This window comes from Pinus tabuliformis, chromosome X, assembly GCF_031772625.1.
Source record: "Pinus tabuliformis cultivar Carrire ecotype Pingquan chromosome X, CPIR1, whole genome shotgun sequence".
NCBI lineage: Eukaryota > Viridiplantae > Streptophyta > Pinopsida > Pinales > Pinaceae > Pinus > Pinus tabuliformis.
In genome coordinates, this window is record NC_142308.1 from 1,359,397,961 (window position 1) to 1,359,416,675 (window position 18,715).

General features: G+C 38.8%; 1 pseudogene; it reads right to left on the bottom strand.

Moving 5' to 3' along the window:
* Positions 1 to 16,377, bottom strand: part of LOC149145148 (OBERON-like protein) — a 78,540-nt pseudogene extending 62,163 nt beyond the window's left edge.
* Positions 16,378 to 18,715: the final 2,338 nt, after the last annotated feature.

Consider the following 18,715-nt stretch of genomic DNA (forward strand, 5'->3'; position numbering starts at 1 on the left):
GGGAGTCAAATTTTGGCTAGGTTGAAGTTGTGGCATCTCATTTATTGATTCATAAATGATGGTGAATAGAACAGTCTAGTTGGGGGACATCACTACTTTTTGGTTGGGGATATAGTTTGCGTGGTAGTAATGGACAATTTCTGGGAAAATGTGAACTTCAGGGAATTGGTACTTGGGAAAATTGGAATCCCAAAAACTAACTTTATTAGCATGGTTTAGGTATTGGTCTCTGTATCACCAGTAGAGTTTGAGAGGGGATTCAAGGAGAGAGGTGTCCTTTATCTGGAAATCTTTATCAGCCAGGGGAGGTGGTCTAGGTCTAGTTGAGGAGTGGAAATAGCTCTGACATCCATGGTGATTGGGGTGGCCATTCTAATTTCTTGTGGATTTGAGAATGGGGGAGGAAATTTTTCAGTCTGTTAGGACAATGGTGTTTCAATTCCATGTGGGTTTGTATTACCAAATTTCCTTTTTTATTTTAATTAAGAGAAATCAGTGACTAGTTCAGAAATTAACAAGGTTTTTTAATGAATTATGGCTTATATACCTGGAATTGAAGAAAATTGGGTCTAAACCGGGTGACTGGCAACTGTGAACGGTAAAAAAGGCTTCGAGCAGGATGGAAGGCAATCTGGGAGCTTTGTGGCATCTTTAGGGTGGAATTGTATGTGGGTTAACAGATTCGACATTTGTAGGTGTGTGCATGGAGGTTTATAGTTGAAAAAACGATAAAAACGAATTATTTGGGCCTTTTTGGCTTTATGCGAGAAAGTAAAAACTGGGGGGTAGGGTGAACAATGGTCGTTTGTCATGTAGCAGGGTGAACAGTAACTATTTTGGTGTGTAGCAGGGTGCGGTAAGTGGTTTCCATCCCACCGCTTTTGGGCACTTGTTGGTATTAGGAGGAGGACACCCGATTCCATTCATTGAGTGACATGTAGCCTCGAGGGCCCAACGGAAAACAACTCTTTTCAGGTGGGTAATGTTCAAATGTCGGGCCCTTTTGAAATGGATGAGGACCGTCAGATGTGGAGGGGAGCGATCATGTGGCGATTGGGCAGTGGAGTTGCACAGAAGGTAGTGGGGGGCCCGGCGAACATTTAAGCGCAGTTGTTTTTGATTTAATGAGGGATTAATACGGGGTTAAGGCATCAGGATCATTAGTAGATGGTTTAACTAGATTTTAGACTAACTTAATCATGGATCGATTAGTTAGTGGGTTTTCAGGGTTTTGGTTAATATGATAGTTCATATAATTAAACTAGGGTAGGGTTTATTAATATTGCAGGAGTTAAATATATACGAGAAACTGTATTTTGTTTGGGATTTAATAAATAAATTAGTAAATAGTAAAATGAGAGGAAAATGGGCACAATACCCTAAGTATTTGATATTTCATGCTTTTAATGCTTTTTTGGTAATAACATAAAAACTTAGGATGTAGTGTTTTTGTGGGTTTTTGATATGAAAATGAGTCATGTGGGGGAAAAAACACCTTTTCCTAGGTAAAAGTAATTTAACCTTACGAAAGAGTATTATTTAGGGAAAATGAATGAACTGAAGGGGGGAATGAATGTTTATGAGGGGGTTTTAGTACTTATTGTCTATAAGTCATTGAGCCGAAGGTTCGATCCCTTCAAAAGTCAAAGTAATGCTCTGAGCCTCTTTGACTTAGGGTTTTTAAGTGCTTTGAACTTTATTGTGGGAAATTAGTTAAGTAAAAGGTGAAATGAATGAGGGAAACTAATTAATTGACTTTGATATCAATCTGCATACTTGAGTGCCCATTCACATTTGAAACTTTTATGACGAAAAAGATGATACACATGCTTTTGTCTAATCAATCATCATAATTCTGCAACCTTTCTACTACTTACCCATCTACTCATCCTACCATTTTTACTTCTCTTTATTAGGGTGCATTTGAGCTAGCAAACACTTGTCAAACATTTTTCTTTCTCTTTACGATAGTAAACTAACTAATTCTAACCTTATTACATCAAATGGCTCAGATTAAACAATTGAGCTCCTTTTATTTACTCTACCTATCTACTTCTCTGCCCAGGTTACATTGTTTGGTCAGATTTTTATTCTCTATCTATAGACATGAAATTGAAACATGAAATAGCCAAGTTTAAACATTTTGACTATCATGGATTGTGGCAAAGATTACAAGTTGCACACAATCATTTATTTTGCACAAAAATTAAATAGTAGTGGCATTTTGACTTGCTCACTTTCATGGTCTTTTTCTTTTCTTAGGGTTCATATTTTTTTCTTTCTTTACCTTTTTATTCTTTTTGTCCTTTGATTATTTTTTTAGGACATCCCTCTTTACATCTTTTAATCTTTTGAATATGGAAAACATTTGCAGAAAGCAAAGGTATGTACATATTACAGGTTTAATCTCAGCCATTCAAACATTATGACTCTTATGGGTACAGGAACCTAACAGTGGCTCCACTTGGGGATGGCATTTCCTGGTGAAATTTCAAGAACTTTGTAGACCAATGGCCTTCTGAATTGCTGTGATGTTATCCTACAACTTTTCTTTTTTATATTTCTGCATTATTTCTATTTATGACAGTAAAACTTTTGAATCTTAGGGCCTTCTCTTCGGGCTTCAACTTCAAACATTACCATCCAATCCACTCTAGACTTTTGAAACTAAAGTATGTACAAATGATTAGTGAAATCAGTAACTAGGCTCAATATAGTGTTTGAGGATTAGACCATTAACTGGTCCTCCTTCTGCTTCTGTGCCATCCATTTCTTTGAGGAAGAAATCATTATTACCTCTGAAATCATAAATAATTTATGGGCCTTTCCATAGGAAATCAAATTTCCCATGTTTACCTTTATCTTATCTCCTTGAATACAATTTTAGAACTTTATCCCCTAGGTAAAAATCTTCTACCTTAGTCCTTTTATCAAAATTCTTTTTGATCCTTTCCTACACTACTTGAGATCTGATGTACACTTCTTCCCTAGATTGTTGTAAGTGAATTGTTTGGTTTATTCTTCTTTGGATGTCATTTGGTTCAACTTGTAGCTCTTGGAGTAGCTTCCTCACTGGTGTTCCCAAGGAAGATGGGAAAACATCTTCCATCCCATAAACTAATTGATAAGGACTATTGTGGTTAGCCTCTCTGCCCATAAGGCATTTACTAGCTTCTTGTTCTATGTTTTCTTGTTATCCTCCAACATTTTTTTTATGATATTTACCAGAATTTTGTTTGAGGACTTTTCTAGTCCATTTCTTTGAGGGTAATAAGCCGTGGAATGGCCCAAATTTATATGATACTTATTACAAAAATCAATCATTCTCCTAGATTTGGAAGCTATTGCATTATTATTGATGATCTTGGTTTGGCACCCAAATCTAAATAGGATGTTGGCCTCAAGGAAGGTTATTATAACAGTGCCAATGGCTTGCCTTGATGGTATGGCTTCTATCCATTTGGTAAAATAATTTGTAGCGGTGAGGATCCATTAGTGTTGGGCAGAGGAAGGTGGGTGGATTTCACCAATGAAGTCAAGACCCCATTGTTGAAAAGGTGTTTTAGTAGAGATTGGCTTTAAGGGCAAGGGTAAAAGCTTTTTCTTTCCTTAAAAAATATGGCATTTATGACATGATGTTATAAACTTCTTTACATTAGAAATAAAAGTAGGCCAATAGAAACCAGCTCTAATAATATTTTCAGTAGTGGTTTTCCAGTAAAGATGTCCTCCACAGTCACATGCATGAAACTCTTGTAACACCTTGTCAGATTCTTCTTTCAATAAATAGTTAAGAAGGATACCTTGATGATTCCTCCAAAACAAAGCATTGTCAATTATACAAAATTTTAAAGATTTCATTTTTAAAAATATGCTTTTGGTCCTGTATAATTCATGAGGAGCTTGTAGATTTTGTAAAACATATATGATGTCAGCATACCATGGTGATTCAATAAAGGTCTTGCTGATTGGTGGAGTCACCATCTCCTCTCCATTATCCATTTCTACAATAAAATTTATATCTAAGGTCCGACAGTTCGATTCAACCATGAGCTTGGCTAAACCTTGGCCTTTCATTAACTTTGTTGGCTTGATTTCTAGGTAATATTCTAATATAGTATAATCCATTTCCTTCTCTTTCCATATGGACCATCTTGAGTTAGGATATCCTCAACTACTGAATTAGGGACATAGGCTATTATATGAGAATATAAAATGTAAACTCTAAAATCTTTGATATCTTTGACCGAAGCAAAGGCTTGCTTTTCGATTATATTTTATTTTAAGGGGGCATATCTCAGAGATTTTCTAAAAAAGGCAATAGGTTATTCATAACCTTGATCATCCTTTTGCAGTAAAACTACAACAATTGTACCTGTCAAATTTTGGACTGATCAGAACTGGTGTTTTAGTTAAGGCTAGCTTAATGTCTTCAAAGAATTTCTTATCCTCAACGTCCATTTTATGATCGAATCTTTTTTCAACATATTGTTTATTGACCTAATTAATTCTGCTAAGTTAGAAATAAATCTCCTAAGAAAGTTGATTTTCACTAAAAAGGCTTGTAATTCCCTGATGCTCCTAGGATGTTGTATATGTAAGATGGCTTCAATTCTTGTAGGATCTATTCGAATACCATATTTAGAGATTATCTGGCCTAATAAATTTCCCTCTTCTAACCCAAATAAATATTTTTTAGGATTCAAAGAAATTCCATGCTTCCTACATTTGATGAAAGCCTGCCTTAGATGATCTAAGTGTTGTGTTTCAGATTTTGAGAATACAGTGATGTCATCTAAGTATATTACTAGGAAGTCATGAATTTTCTTAGCAAAAGCTACGTCCATGGTTCTTTGGAAAGTGGCTCCTGCATTCTTTAATCTAAAAGGCATCTTCACATACATGAATGTGCCCCAACGAGTAGTAAACGTAGTTTTAGACTGGTCATCTAGGTGAACTAAAATCTGATTGTAACTAGAAAACCCATCTAATAATGAGATTCTGGTTGACCCTGCCACCCTTTGTAATATATGATCCATTTTAGGGAGAGGGTAATTGTTATTGAGTTAAACTTTATTAAGGTTCTTCAGATCAACACAAAATCTGATCTCACTAGTTTTCTTCCTTGTTGGCACCAAATTTAAAACCCAATCAGAGAATCTAATTGGTGCTATTATCTTGGCCTCATACATTCTTCTGATTTCCTTTTCAATAGAAGGTAATAGGATGGGATTGATCCTCCTAATATTCTACCTGAAAGGTTTCTTTTTTTCTTTTATGGGGATAGTATGTTGTATGATGCTATTATCATAGGATTTGAGGTCCTCAGAGCTCCAAGAAAATACATCTTGGAATTCCTTTAATAGTTCAATGTATTTCACTTTTTTGGTAGGAGGTAAGGACTTTGAAAGTTTGATCAGTTTGGGATTTTCCTTAGTGCCTATATTACACTCCTCTATATCAGATTTTAAGGATTCCATCTTTGGTTTTCTAGGGACATCATTTGAATCAAACAAGTCTTCCAAAGGGTTTAATCCTTTGGGCAAAAAGTTGTCTTTGAGATTAATGATTTTAGAATCTTCATTAATTTTCTCATCAATTTCAACTTGCTTTAGGTTTTGTACATCTAATTTTGTAAATTTAGTAGGACGGAATCTATCTATCTTTTCATCTTCTATCTCATTAGTTTCTATTTCATCTTTGAAATCAGGATCTAACGTTATGTTAGTGTTATCACTCAAGTTGTTCCCTTTGACTCCTAAAGGAATACGACCGAGGTAACCACTAACCAATCTTTTGGCCACAAGTACTAGCCTACCTGTAACCAGAGAGGGCTCTCTCTTTCTGATTTAACTTTGTTTTGATGAGGTTTTAGGCTAGCTATGATGCACACGGCTTTGTTTTGAATTTACTGGATGATGATTTCAGTCAGAACAAGTATGTTTTTACAGGGTGATCTAGGCCATTGGGCATGGACTCCATGATGTTTAATTGCTTGAAATGTCTGTTTTGAAGAAACAGTGATGCTACAGAGCCAGACAGGTGTCTGTGGAACAATTTTTCGAATCCGTAATATGATGGGATGAAATCAGGTAGTGAATGGCAACTAAGGATCTTTCAGTAAACTAATATGGGGAATAGTGGAAACATTACATAGGAGCATTTGAGAATTCCTGAATAACATTTATGTTGATAGAATGAATACAAACATGAGCAACTAAGAATTCATGTTTATGATTAATTCTGAAGAAAACATATTTAACAACAGAGATTGAGCACAGGGTGTAATCAAACATTTCCTATGCCATTCTTTTTCTCTATTGCTAGGCTAGTGAGACATGTATATGAATTAAGTAGACATAAAAAAGACAAAACATAGTTCAGGATAACTTATTGTTCCATTAGACACCATAGGAATTCTGTCACAGCACGCAGAGCATCATTGATACATCAAACAGTCAAGAGATAGTGAAATTTCCCAGCCTTTGTATTAGATCATCTGAAAATATACAATATAGTGTCTCAGAGAGAAAATCACCAACCTCAAATATGTTGTAAGGGGAGGTATATATACAAAATTTAGATACAAAAATATCTAGCTGATGAATTAATTGCTCATAAATACTGTTCCAACTCCTGAAAAATTACAGCTGAGAGAGTAAATGCTGAAACAACTGCTCAGTGCATTAGTTGTCCAAAATTGTCAGAAAGTTTTGACTTTGTGACCCATTGAGTCGGCTGGAGCCATGTTGCCCAAAATTTGCACATTTCCTTTGCCTTGGCTTGCTATCGCAGTATCATGCTGAGTCACTTCTTTTACCTGCCCTGCCTGTTGTCTCCATGTTGCTTTTTTACTTTGGTTGACCTGAAGCTGATTAGGATAGACCAAAATGAGATTATTGAGGCAAAATTTGCAACATTGCCTGCCACCAATCTTCCTTGGGTAGTTGGTGTCTTCGTATTTTTATCAAAGTTTCATCTGCCTCTATATACCTGTAAAAATTTGGTGGGACCTCAAACAAGTGTTTAATCTCATGCTCAATGTAGAATAAATTTTCAAGCTTGTCATAGGGGCTCTGCCCTGATGGAGGTCCTGTTTCCTCAAAGGTACTGGTGGATGCTGTGATCTGATTTTCAATAAAATTTGTCATCCTAGTGGCATATTTCTCACGAGTGAGCAGTCTTCTTGTCGTGGTCAATAGGCTGGGCAATCCTTTATCTTGCAATGCTCCCATTCTAAGTTTGTAGTCATCTACCTCAGCCTGCATTTCCAGACATTTTCTTTTCACAGTCTGCACAAAATTTCTGAGGGTCAACACTTTTTTAACTGTTAGAACAACATCTGTTCTATTGCTGATGCTCAGGGCTGCCAACTCCTCCTTGGTGTAATGATTGAGGAAATGTATCATCCTCTTGGCTTGCTCAGGCTTATTCCCTAGTGCTGCTCTGGCCTTCTGGCTTTCAAAATGTGCTTGGCCTATTAATTCCATCTGCTCATGCACTGTTTTGATTGACTTCCACTGTTTGGTAATGGAGTGGTCAATCCGGGCCCACAAAATCTTTTGTATTTTTGCCAAAGTATTTTCTAATTTTAGTTCCTTCTCTAAGGCCTTTATTTTGTCCTTTAGGGCCTTAATCTCTCTGGTCTGCTCTGCTACTGTCATTTTGGATTTATCATACTTAGTTTCCAGCTCTGCCAATTTCTCTTTGGCTTGTTTGATCTCTGTAGCCTGCAGTTCCAGTTCTTTGACAGCTTTGGTCAAACCATCGAGGCTTATGTTAGCCTCAGGAGCTGTTGTTGTTGCTGCTGTCGCATCTGTTGTTGTTGTAGTCGTTGAAGGGGTCGCTACTGCCTCTGTAGTTGCTGCAGTATTTGGGGCAGTTTGAGGAGGTTGGGAGGTTAATTCTCCCTGTTTGTCCTTGAGTGATTTTTCTAGCTCCCCTTCCAAATCAATCACTCTCTGTTTCAGCTTCATCAATAGATCCAATTGATCCTCATCTTCCTTTTCTTTCTGCAATTCTCCTGTTTGAGGGTACTCAGTAGGAAGCAATTTTAGTCTCTTCTTTAATGCAACAATGTCATCATATTTCTTCTTCATAAGGGCCCTCACACCCTTAGGATCCTTAGGATCATGTCCTAAGTCCACAATAATGTCCTCCAATGTTTTGATTCTGTTATCTTTGGTCGTGGAGGACAATCTCTCTAAGTCTAGATGAGTGTTGGTATTCTTCAGAGATTCTTTTAATTCACGGGCCATTGTGGCCCTGTCTACCAATGTGGAATAGACCATTTCCCCTGTTTGCTTATGTAGCTCTATCTGATCCATGGGGTGAATGTCTTTTGCCATGACCTCTAGCTTTGTTCTAACAAAATCTGCAGCTGAGTGAGGCTGCGGTATTTTGGGTTTGAAATGGCTGAGGACTATCTTTTCCTCTTTGATATCATATGCTGCCATCAGCCTTTCTTGCTTGGCCGGTGTTGCCTTGAGAAATTGGTCATATAGCTGCACTCTTAGCAGCTCATTTTGTTCCTTAATTTCTTTGAAAGTGGCCTTGGTAGCGGATGGCTTCTTGCTTTTCTGTGTGGAGGAGGATACCTCCATGCCATGTTGTGTTTCCTGCTCTTGTTGAAAAGAGCTTGTGGCGGTCTGCTGGCTATCTTCTTTTTCTTTCCTTGGGCTTTCCAGGATCTCTTCACTGATTTCTTCTATGATTGGAGAATCAACCCTTTGCCTTTTGGCTTCGGGTTCCTGAGTGGACCCACTAGCAGGTGTAGACTCCTCTCGGTCTTGTTTCTTGCCTCTTTCCTCATGCGCAGGGGTCTGTAAGGCAGGCACTGTTGGTGCCTCTGTTTGTGGTGGAGGAGTCTGTTCTTGCTGCTACCCAATTGAGGAGGCAGGCTTTTCTGTGACTATTTCTTTTTTTGCACCCATTATCCCCTTGCCCTTTTCTGTAGCTGTTGTTGATGTAGATGGCCCTTGGGTGGCTGGTGCGGTTGCAGCAGTGGATGTTCCTTCCCCAATTTTATGTGGCTGTTTGAAAGTTACCTACTGCACAGAATCTAAGTCAAGAGTTTTTTCTAAATCCTTGACATTTTTTTTCCATTATTTCTTCTTGAGTTAGTTCCTCAACTAATGTGCCTTGCAACCATTCATCTTGGTTGGCATACTGCTCAATTTGTGGATATTTACAGTGATCATACCCTAACAACCTGTATTTGACTCTTCTAGCACTGATGAAGCCTTCGGGGTCATAAGGGACCCACCAGAAGCTTCTCTTTAGTTTATATATATCTCTGAGAATTTGATCAACCTCTTTCCAACCCTCTTTCTTATTCATGATAAAGGGGCCCATATGGTCTTTGAATTTGAGGTGGGCTTTCTTTTTGGCACTATGAAAGTGGGTGAGGTCAGAACTAATGAGTTTCCTATAGTATTCCAAGGCGAACAATCTCATCGGTACATATCTTGGGAGCCTATATGAACGGAGCTCACATCCATAAATTCTGATGACTGTATGGTTTTGATATAGGTACCAATCACCTATTTTATAATTCTTGGACAACTGCAAAGTTTTCTGGATCTCAAATGATAGTCTGGGAGGAGGGGATATCATCAAGAGGCAAGAGACTGGGTAAACAAATTGGTCAACAAACTCACAGTAAGAATATGGTGAATCTTGAACTTGGTGGAAAACTGATGACCAGAAGATAACAAACCTCTTCTCTCCCCTAGAATCCAGTTTCTTGATGGGGCATTGAAAGACTTCAGACTGATAATACATGAATAAGTGGTAGATATATGATGAATATTTGAACACACCATCCCTGTCCACTTTCAAGAGCTAGTCATGTATTTTATTGGCTATAAACTTGGCAAAGTTATATTTGTAAGCAGGAGGCTGGCCTAGGCTATATGCAGCTAATAATGCCAGCACTGTCTCATCAATGTGCTCACTGGTTTTGAAGCCAAGCACATAAGAGATCATATCAACTAGGAGCCTGCCTACATTAGTGAAATTGACATATAACCAAGGAGGTGGCCCTGTAGGCTGGCGGTCTGCCCTCACAAATGTCTTGGTGATCTTTTCAATGTCAGCAGTGGAAAAATTGGTGCCTGCATCTAGCAAATAGTTCATGGAGAAGGGAAACAGCAGCTGAGTCTGCTTGAAATTGAGCATTTGGTTGATGGAGTCAGGATTGATGTGGAAAAGTATGCTCCCAGATGGGGACTTGACAGTTCTCTGAGTTGGATCATAATTCTCAGCACATAAGCGGATGATTTCTGGAAAAATATTATCAGATGGGAGGAAATAGTAAGGCAGATTGGACTCCCATATCCCATATGTGTCATTGTTGCTCAAATAGTTGTTTCTAGATTGGCAGAAGGTCTGTAAATGGTTCCTGTCACCCACAAGATATTGGATAAGGTAAGCTCTGTCAGCAAGAGGCATGAATTCAAGCTCCTTGTTTGGTGGATTCATAGGAGTGACACTGAGAGATGATGGTGTAGCCATTGTAAAACTCTCAAGTGTTGACTATAGAGTGTCGTTTCTTAGTATAACAATCTGAATATGATAGCTTATGAGGCTTAGAAGTGAGGTGGCAGAATGAGTGCAGTGGGGGCCAAAGTTGACTTTTGAAAGGAGCAACTTGAAGAATTTGACTGAAATTTGGTTTCTTCTGGTGAATTCTCAGGATTTATAGACAGTGAGGGAAATTTCAGAGGAGAGAAGGATTACAACTTGGTATAATGAGGTCTTTAAATCAAAAACTCGGCAAAAGGGAACAATGTCGCGCAGGTGGGAGAGTAAGTCAAATTTAAGCCCGAAAACGACTGTGCAACGGTGAAATTATGTATGGTGCGTGGCTATTTTGAACAGGGGTGCTTTAGATTATTTTAGGCTAACATTAACAGGACAACACCATTAATTTAGGAGTTCTTAGGCAATTCAGTGGAAAACTTTGCAGAGAATGGGAAGAACACGGGCAAACGTGTTGGTTTTGGAAAATACCTAGTTTAGCCAATGCCAAGGGTCGTCAAATTGATGAGAAGATGGAGAATGTCGTTGAATTGGTGGATGGCAGCGTCCGCAACAGTGAATTTTGAAATCTGGAGGTAGTTGGAGGTGACCAGCAAAACGGCGCAGCTGCGTTTGTATCACGAAAATGAAAAAAAACGGTCACTTTCGGCCTTTTTAACAACAAATTTGTCGCATATGCGCTTTTGGCGCTTTCCGGTGATGACGTCATCAGCGGGCCCCGAGTACAAATGGGTGACGTGGATTCTGACTGGGATGACAGCTTGGCGGGACACAGTGGCGAAATGCGGGAGTGGTAGGACAGAGTGGCGGGCGACGTGGGATAGTGGCGGGGGCCCGGGCATGACGTCATGCTGACGAGGTGCTGATGTAATGGACGTAGCTAGTTTGCAGGAGCTGGTTTCTGGTTTCCCCACACCACCTTTGGGGAAAGGTGGTTTCAGGGGGCAGGGCTCCGAACACCCCGGGCTGCCGACACGTGGCGGGGGTATGGCAACAAAACCGCCGATCCCCCGGACGTTAAAGGTCAGCACATCCGGGGACCATATCACCCGCCCACTGTTGGATCAAGCGCGGCGGGAGACCAACAGCTGGCGGGGCCTGCTGTGTGGCGTGCAAGTTTGGAAGCGGGACCCGTCCGATATTAAATTAATATTTTAATGGCACGGGTCCAAACCTTGGTTGGGTGGGTTTTTTGGTTTCAAATCAATGCATGCGACGGCACCACAATACATAATAAAAGGTTTTTTAACCATTTTTACCAAAAACATTGGGTTTTAACTTTGAGGGGGTAATTATTTTGCAAGGGTTTTTAGGTGAATGGTGGTTTGGGTTTAGGCTATTAATTTAACCAGGGGTTAGATTAATTCCTGGGTAAAGACTCGGAAGGGTTGACTATAGTCCCAGATGGACTAATGTCTCCCATGACATGTTATTTAGCTATAATGCTAAAAGGGTGGGATATTTAATATATTTTTGGGAATTTTCTATAGTTTTTGTAAGAAATAGGGGTGGGGATGTTCTTAGGGAGCTATATAATAAGTTTAGAAGTTAATATGGGTATGTGGGGTGAAGTGGGAAACCAGAGATGGATGAAGTGTGAAGTGATGGCTTTACACAAGAAATGTGGCTTCCACAAGGGAGAAGTGCAGGGACGACTGTTTAGGCAGATCCTAAAGTCCTCAAGGGGGTGTTAGTAAGAAATCCTTTGAAGGGGAATGAGGGAAGTTAGACATGCCTTGATAGTTCTGGCATATAGATCATTGTTCTTGCCTTTCTCTTATTGGTGAGATCAGATATGATTTTCCATATATCATGTGTTTAGATCTTGCTTCTGCAACCTCCAACTGCCTACCCTACCTTATAGACCTAACATTATTTCTTCTTTTTGATGGGTGCACTTAGCCTTGCAAACCCTGATAATCCTCTTTTATTTTTGCTACCCTCCTATCTAAATCTACCCTTATATCTTCCAAGGGCCCAGATTAAGCAATTGGGCTCCTCCCTTTCTCTATCCAGCTAATCATCTGTCAAGCTTGAGCTGTTTGAACAGGTATTCATTCTCTAGTCTAGAACAGGCAATTTAAAACATGGCATGGCCTAGCTTGAACTATTGGGTCACCCATCAAGATAGCAGTGGAATTTTGGTTACCCACTTTCCTGGTCTTTCTTTGGGGTTCATTTCATTTGTTTTTTCTGACCAATTCATTTTCTTTCCTTTTGATTATTCTTTTAAGGAATACCCTCTTTACATTTTTTAACTGTCTGCTTCTTTCACAAAAGATGGAACCTTTGTATCACCAAAGATGAACATTTTTGGCACTTCCACTGTCAATCATGAAAATGAAATCCTATTTGTATAGGAGACTAATAGTGGCTCCACTTGGGGATGACTTTTCCAGATGAAAAGTCAAGAACAGCAGGTCAGACTGCCTTATTTTTTCAATCTTGTTGCAGCCTGAATTCTTCTCTTCTTTTGTTTAAAGATCACTCATCTGAATCTTTAGAAACTTGTATAAGATACCTTGGCAGCTGATTTGCTGTGAAATTATAGCCCTATTTTTACTTGTTTCTCTGAGTGTTGCTTATCACCTTGGTAGTTCCTAAGAACTTTCTCTTGTTTTCAAGTGACGGGATCAAAATATGTATCAAAAATGGTGTAGTACCCTGATCTTTCTCAAAATCAGATCCACTTGGTCCCTTATTTATCTGCTGTGAATGGAAATACTGAAAATATAAATATTTATGTACAATATATGACTATGCAGTGTTTCATCAAAGGGGGTCAAAATAATGCTTGAGCATCCTCCCATTGACAGGGCCTTCCTCAGTGTTCGAGCCATCCATACTCTTTAGAAAATAAGTGTTATTACCTTGTACAGCATAAATGACATAGGGTCCTTTCCATAAGAAGTCAAACTTGCCATGTTTTCCTTTATCCTCTCTCCTGGAATCCCATCTCAACACTTTACTTCCTATGAAGAAGTCTTCAGCTTTGGTTCTTTTGTCAAATATTTTCTTGAGCTTGTTCTGCAGTACTTGGGTTCTCTAATAGACTTCCTCTCTTGTTTGCTATAGGTGAATTGTCTGGTTGAGCCTTCTTTGAATGTGATTTGGTTCAGATTGTGTCTCCTGCAGTAACTTCATTACAGGGACCCCCAAGGATGAAGTAAATCTTGCTTCCATTCCATAAACTAGTTCATATGGGCTTGTGCCAATGGATCTCTTGGTGGTCAGCTTGTCTGCCCATAGTGCATTTACCAAATTTTTATGCCAATTCTTTTTGTTTTCCTCCAAAACTTTCTTGATGATGTTGATGAGGCTTTTATTGGAAGACTCAGCTAGGCCATTACCCCGTGGATAGTAAGCTGTGGAATGTCCCAAGGTGATATGATATTTATGGAAAAAGTTGATCATTTTTTTTGACATGAAAGCAGCAGCATTGTCTGTGATAATTTTATCTGGACAACCAAACCTAGACAAGATGTTGGTTTCTAGAAATTGTATAATGATGGATTCATTGGCTTGCCTACAAGGGATGGCTTCTATCCATTTGGTAAAATAGTTTGTAGCAGTCAAAATCCACCTATGTTGACCAGAGGATGAAGGGTGGATTTCACCAATGAAGTCTAAACACCATTGCTGGAATGGTCTATCAGTTGAGATAGGCTTGAGTGGTAAAGGCAATAACTTTATTTTGCCTTCAAAAATTTGGAATTTGTGACAGGAGACTACAAATTTTCTCACATCAGTAAACAGGGAAGGCCAATAAAACCCCGCCCTCAGGATTTTATCAGTTGTAGATTTCCAGTATAGGTGTCCTCCACAGTCACCTGCATGAAATTCCTTGAGGACATTATCAGTTTCATCATATGTTAAACATTTGAGTAAGATTCCCTCATGATTTCTCCAAAACAAAACGTCATCTATGATACAAAATTTTGATGCTTTCATTTTTAAGAACCTTTTCTTAGTTCTGGACAACCCTGGAGGAGCTTGCAGGTTTAACAATAAAAAACATCTATCAGTATACCAGGGAGATTGCATAAAGGCTTGGCTGATCTGTGGAGTCACCATCTCCTGTTCGTTGTCCAGTTCATTAATGTCAAGGGCTTGGAAATTGGTTTCAGTCATCAGCTTGGCTAGACCTTGTCCTTTTATAAGTTTGGTAGGCTTGATTTCAATGTCATATTCTAAGATGTTGGCAATCCATTTGCCCCTTCTGCCTTCAATTCCTTCTTGGGTCAGGATGTCCTTAACCACTGCATTAGGGACATAGGCAATTATATGAGAGTACAAAATATAGATTCTAAAGTCTTTGATGGCTTTTACCAATGCATAGGCTTGCTTTTCCATAATCTGGTATTTCAAGGGAGCATCTCTAAGGGCTCTACTAAAGAATGCAATGGGTTTTTCACAGCCCTGGTCATCTTTTTGTAATAGGACTGCAGCAATTGTATGCTCAAATGAAAAGGAAAAAATGATGAAGTCTTTATCAAACCTAGGACTTGTTAGGACTAGTGTGTTTGTCAACGCTGTTTTGATGTCCTCAAAGGCTTGCTTGGCTTCCATGGTCCATTTGAACTTGGAATCCCTTTTCAACATATTATTTAACAGTATTATTAGATCGGCCAAATTAGGAATGAATCTTCTCAAGAAATTAATATTACCTAAAAAAACTCGCAATTCTTTTATATTTCGTGGATGAGGGACCTGAAGGATAGCTTGAATTCTATCTGGGTCAATCCTAATACCATCTTTTGAGATTATATGCCCTAAGAGTTTACCTTCCTCCAGGTCGAACAGTGATTTCTTTGGATTCAAAGATATGCCATATTTTTTACAAATTAAGAAAACCTGCCTCAGATGCTCTAAGTGTTCTTGGTCTGATTTTGAAAAGGCCATAAGATCATCCAAGTAGATCACCAGAAACTCATGGATTTTTTTGGCAAAGGCTATATCCATTGCTCTTTGAAATGTGGCCCTTGCATTTTTAAGTCCAAAAGGAATTTTGACATATTTAAAAGTCCCCCAAGGTGTTGTAAATGTAGTTTTGTCATGGTCATCAGGGTGAACTAAAATCTGATTGAATCTAGAGAATCCATCTAATAATGAGATCCTAGAGGATCCCACTACCCTTTGCAAGATATGATCCATTTTTGGTAGGGGGTAATGGTCTTTGAGAGAGACTTTGTTCAAATTCCTTAGGTCAACACACAATCTAATCTCTCCTGTCTTCTTCCTAGTGGGGACCAGATTTGAAATCCACTCTGAAAACCTGATTGGAGCGATGATTCCAGCTTCATACATACGTTTCACTTCTTTTTCAATGAGGGGAAGGAGCACAGGGTTCACTCTTCTAAGCTTTTTTTTAAAAGGTTTTTGGTTTTCCTTTAAAGGTATGGTGTGCTGAATGACTGAAGTGTCGTAGGACTTTAGGTCCTCATAACTCCGGGAAAAAATATCTTGAAATTCCCTGAAAAATTCAATGTATTTTAACTTTTGATCAGCTGGGAATGCCTTAGATAATTTTATCATTTTGGGATTTTCTGTGGTTCCAATATTACAATCTTCAATTTCAGCATTCAGTGGTTGCATTTTTGGTTTTCTTGAGATATCATTTGAATCAAATAGATCCTCCAAAGGGGTTATACCTGTGGGCAGAAAATTATCTTTTAACTCAATTACCTCGGCTTCTGTCTCAGCTATTTCATCTACATATATTTGCCTCAACTCTTGTATATTTTCGTTGTTAAAGGTGGTAGGGTTCAAAACCAGATTTGTTGTTTCAACTGATATATTTTGCCTGGCTGTGTATGCCTGTGTTTGGTCATCCATAGTGCTAGTATCAATGTTGATGCTGGAAAATTCTTATTTTAAAGTGAGGAAGTTGTTTATTTGTGTGTCACTCTCAAAGACTTGCCAATTCTTGATGTTGTCCAGGACTACAGGTCTATGTTTGATTTCAGCAGTGAAAGTGTGCTTGGGTTTGAAGGGTAGCTTGCAAGTACTGGCAAAGGTTGCTAAGCTATGAGCATGTAAATTGAGCTCTCTAGAAATTTTAGTTAACTGAGATTGTGAGAAGGTATCAAGTACTTGGATAGCTGCCCCTTTATAAGCTCTTAGCCTTAGATCATTTGTGATAAAATTTCCTTTCATCTATTGTATGATCAGATCTGAATCTCCTAAGATTGATAATTTGGTTGCACCTAAATTTTTTATGAGTTTGAGACCTAACAGAAGGGCTTCATACTCAGCCATATTATTTGTGCATCAGAAATTTAATCTATATGCGTGACCTTCAGGTCGGTCATTCTACATATTGTGAATCCAGACTCCTGCTCCAGCTCCTAATTTGTTTACAGAACCATCAAATTCTAGATACCATAGGGTTTCATGGTCAAGATTTTTATTGAGACTCTTAGAGAGTTGGATCATGGGCATATTGGTTTCTTGCAAGTCACTTGATACATCATCCTCCTTTGTTACATCAATTATACCAAAAGTCTTTCGGTCTTGGGAGGCAAATTGTTCATTCAATTCCTCTGCCTGTGCTGCCATTAATAGTTCAGAATAAGCGTTGCTGCACATGTCACCATTGTAGAGAATAAATTAATCCATGTCAGAGTGTATTGAATAGATTGGGAAGTTTTGGGGCTTCTCTTGACTGCTCACCACATATTTCATTAATGTTTCACGGTATAATCTCTTTGGTTGTCCAAAGACTGAAATGGTAGCGTAGGACATGTCTAATTGCAAAGATCCTTGGAGTTTGGCCCCCCAGGATCTGGACAAGAGCATACCATACTTAGGAGGTATGTCAGCTACCACCACATCCATCAAAATTGTTTTGGTTGGGTATTGGACCAGGGAGACACACAGATCTTTAATCAAGCCTAGGCACCTGACTTGGCTTTAATCAAATGAGAATAGATCTTTGTAAGGTCTTGTGATATCTAAGTCTAGTTTTTCCATTACAGATTTGGGCATTAAGTTTTGTGAGGCCCCGAAATCAAACATTGCATTGTGTAAAACCTTTTCATGGATGTTTAAACTGACATAGAAGGGTGGAACCCCTCCATTTGCTGTTTTCCCATTGACCTCAGGACCAAACAGTAACTCAGGTTGATCATCTAGAACATTCACAACATCGTTATTGTCCGATACTTGGAGTGACCTGTTGATCTGTTGTCTATACACTTCGTGTTTAGCCAATTCAGAGAGAGGGACAGATATATTTAGCTTACTTATTTATGTTTCCAAGTTAAAGGGCTTTTCCATTTGAGTCTTGGCATTAAGTACAACAGGTTTTTCCTTTTCAGCTGGGTTTTCAGTAATCCTTTCTTCATGATTGGTATGATTTTGAGTGAAATTGGTACCATATTTATTTTCAGGGATGGTGTTTGAACTTGCCTTTGAAGGATGGGGTGGGGCTGGTTGGTTTTCAGAGGGCTGTTGTTCTGAGATATCCTCCACAGTGACTTCTGTGGTATGGGGGTTTGTGTTATCAGCGGATTCTGGAAGAACAGTGTTGTCCTTGGTCTTTTTTGGCTGCTTACCGCCCTTTGGTTTAAGAGGTTCAGGTACATCTATAGTTCTACTCCTTAGTTTATACTGTTTATTTACCTCATATACTGTTGCATCATAACCTTCCCTAAAATCAAATGATTCTCCTGACTTAGTTTGAAATTGATTGCGATTATAAACCTCTTGATCTTCTTGTGTTAAAAAGACATGATGTTCACTGTCTAGACCCATTAGTTTGATGTGAGGATCCTCAGTTGGTTTGCTAGATGTTGAAGCCTCAGCATAATTTTCTTGAAACGGAGGTCTAATATGTTGGTCAGGATCAGCCCTTCCAACATTTGGATTTTGATTCTTTCTAAAATTAGGGTTTCTAGCAGTACTTGGTTGACCTTCCCATGATGATTTTCTTTCTATGGTTTCTACCCTGTCCCCAAGTCTGTCCATGCCTTTGATGATTACATCTATCTTTTCTTCAAATGCTGAGGGTTCTTCCTTAAAGTTGGTTCTTCTTTTAGCTCTTTCCCGATTTCTTTTGGCAATCAGATTTGCCTCTACACTGACAGCTATGTTTTGCATGTCTGCCAGGGTCACAGGGGCTCTTTCCCTTAGTTGATATGCCATATCAGCATCAAACCCATCCGGGAATTTG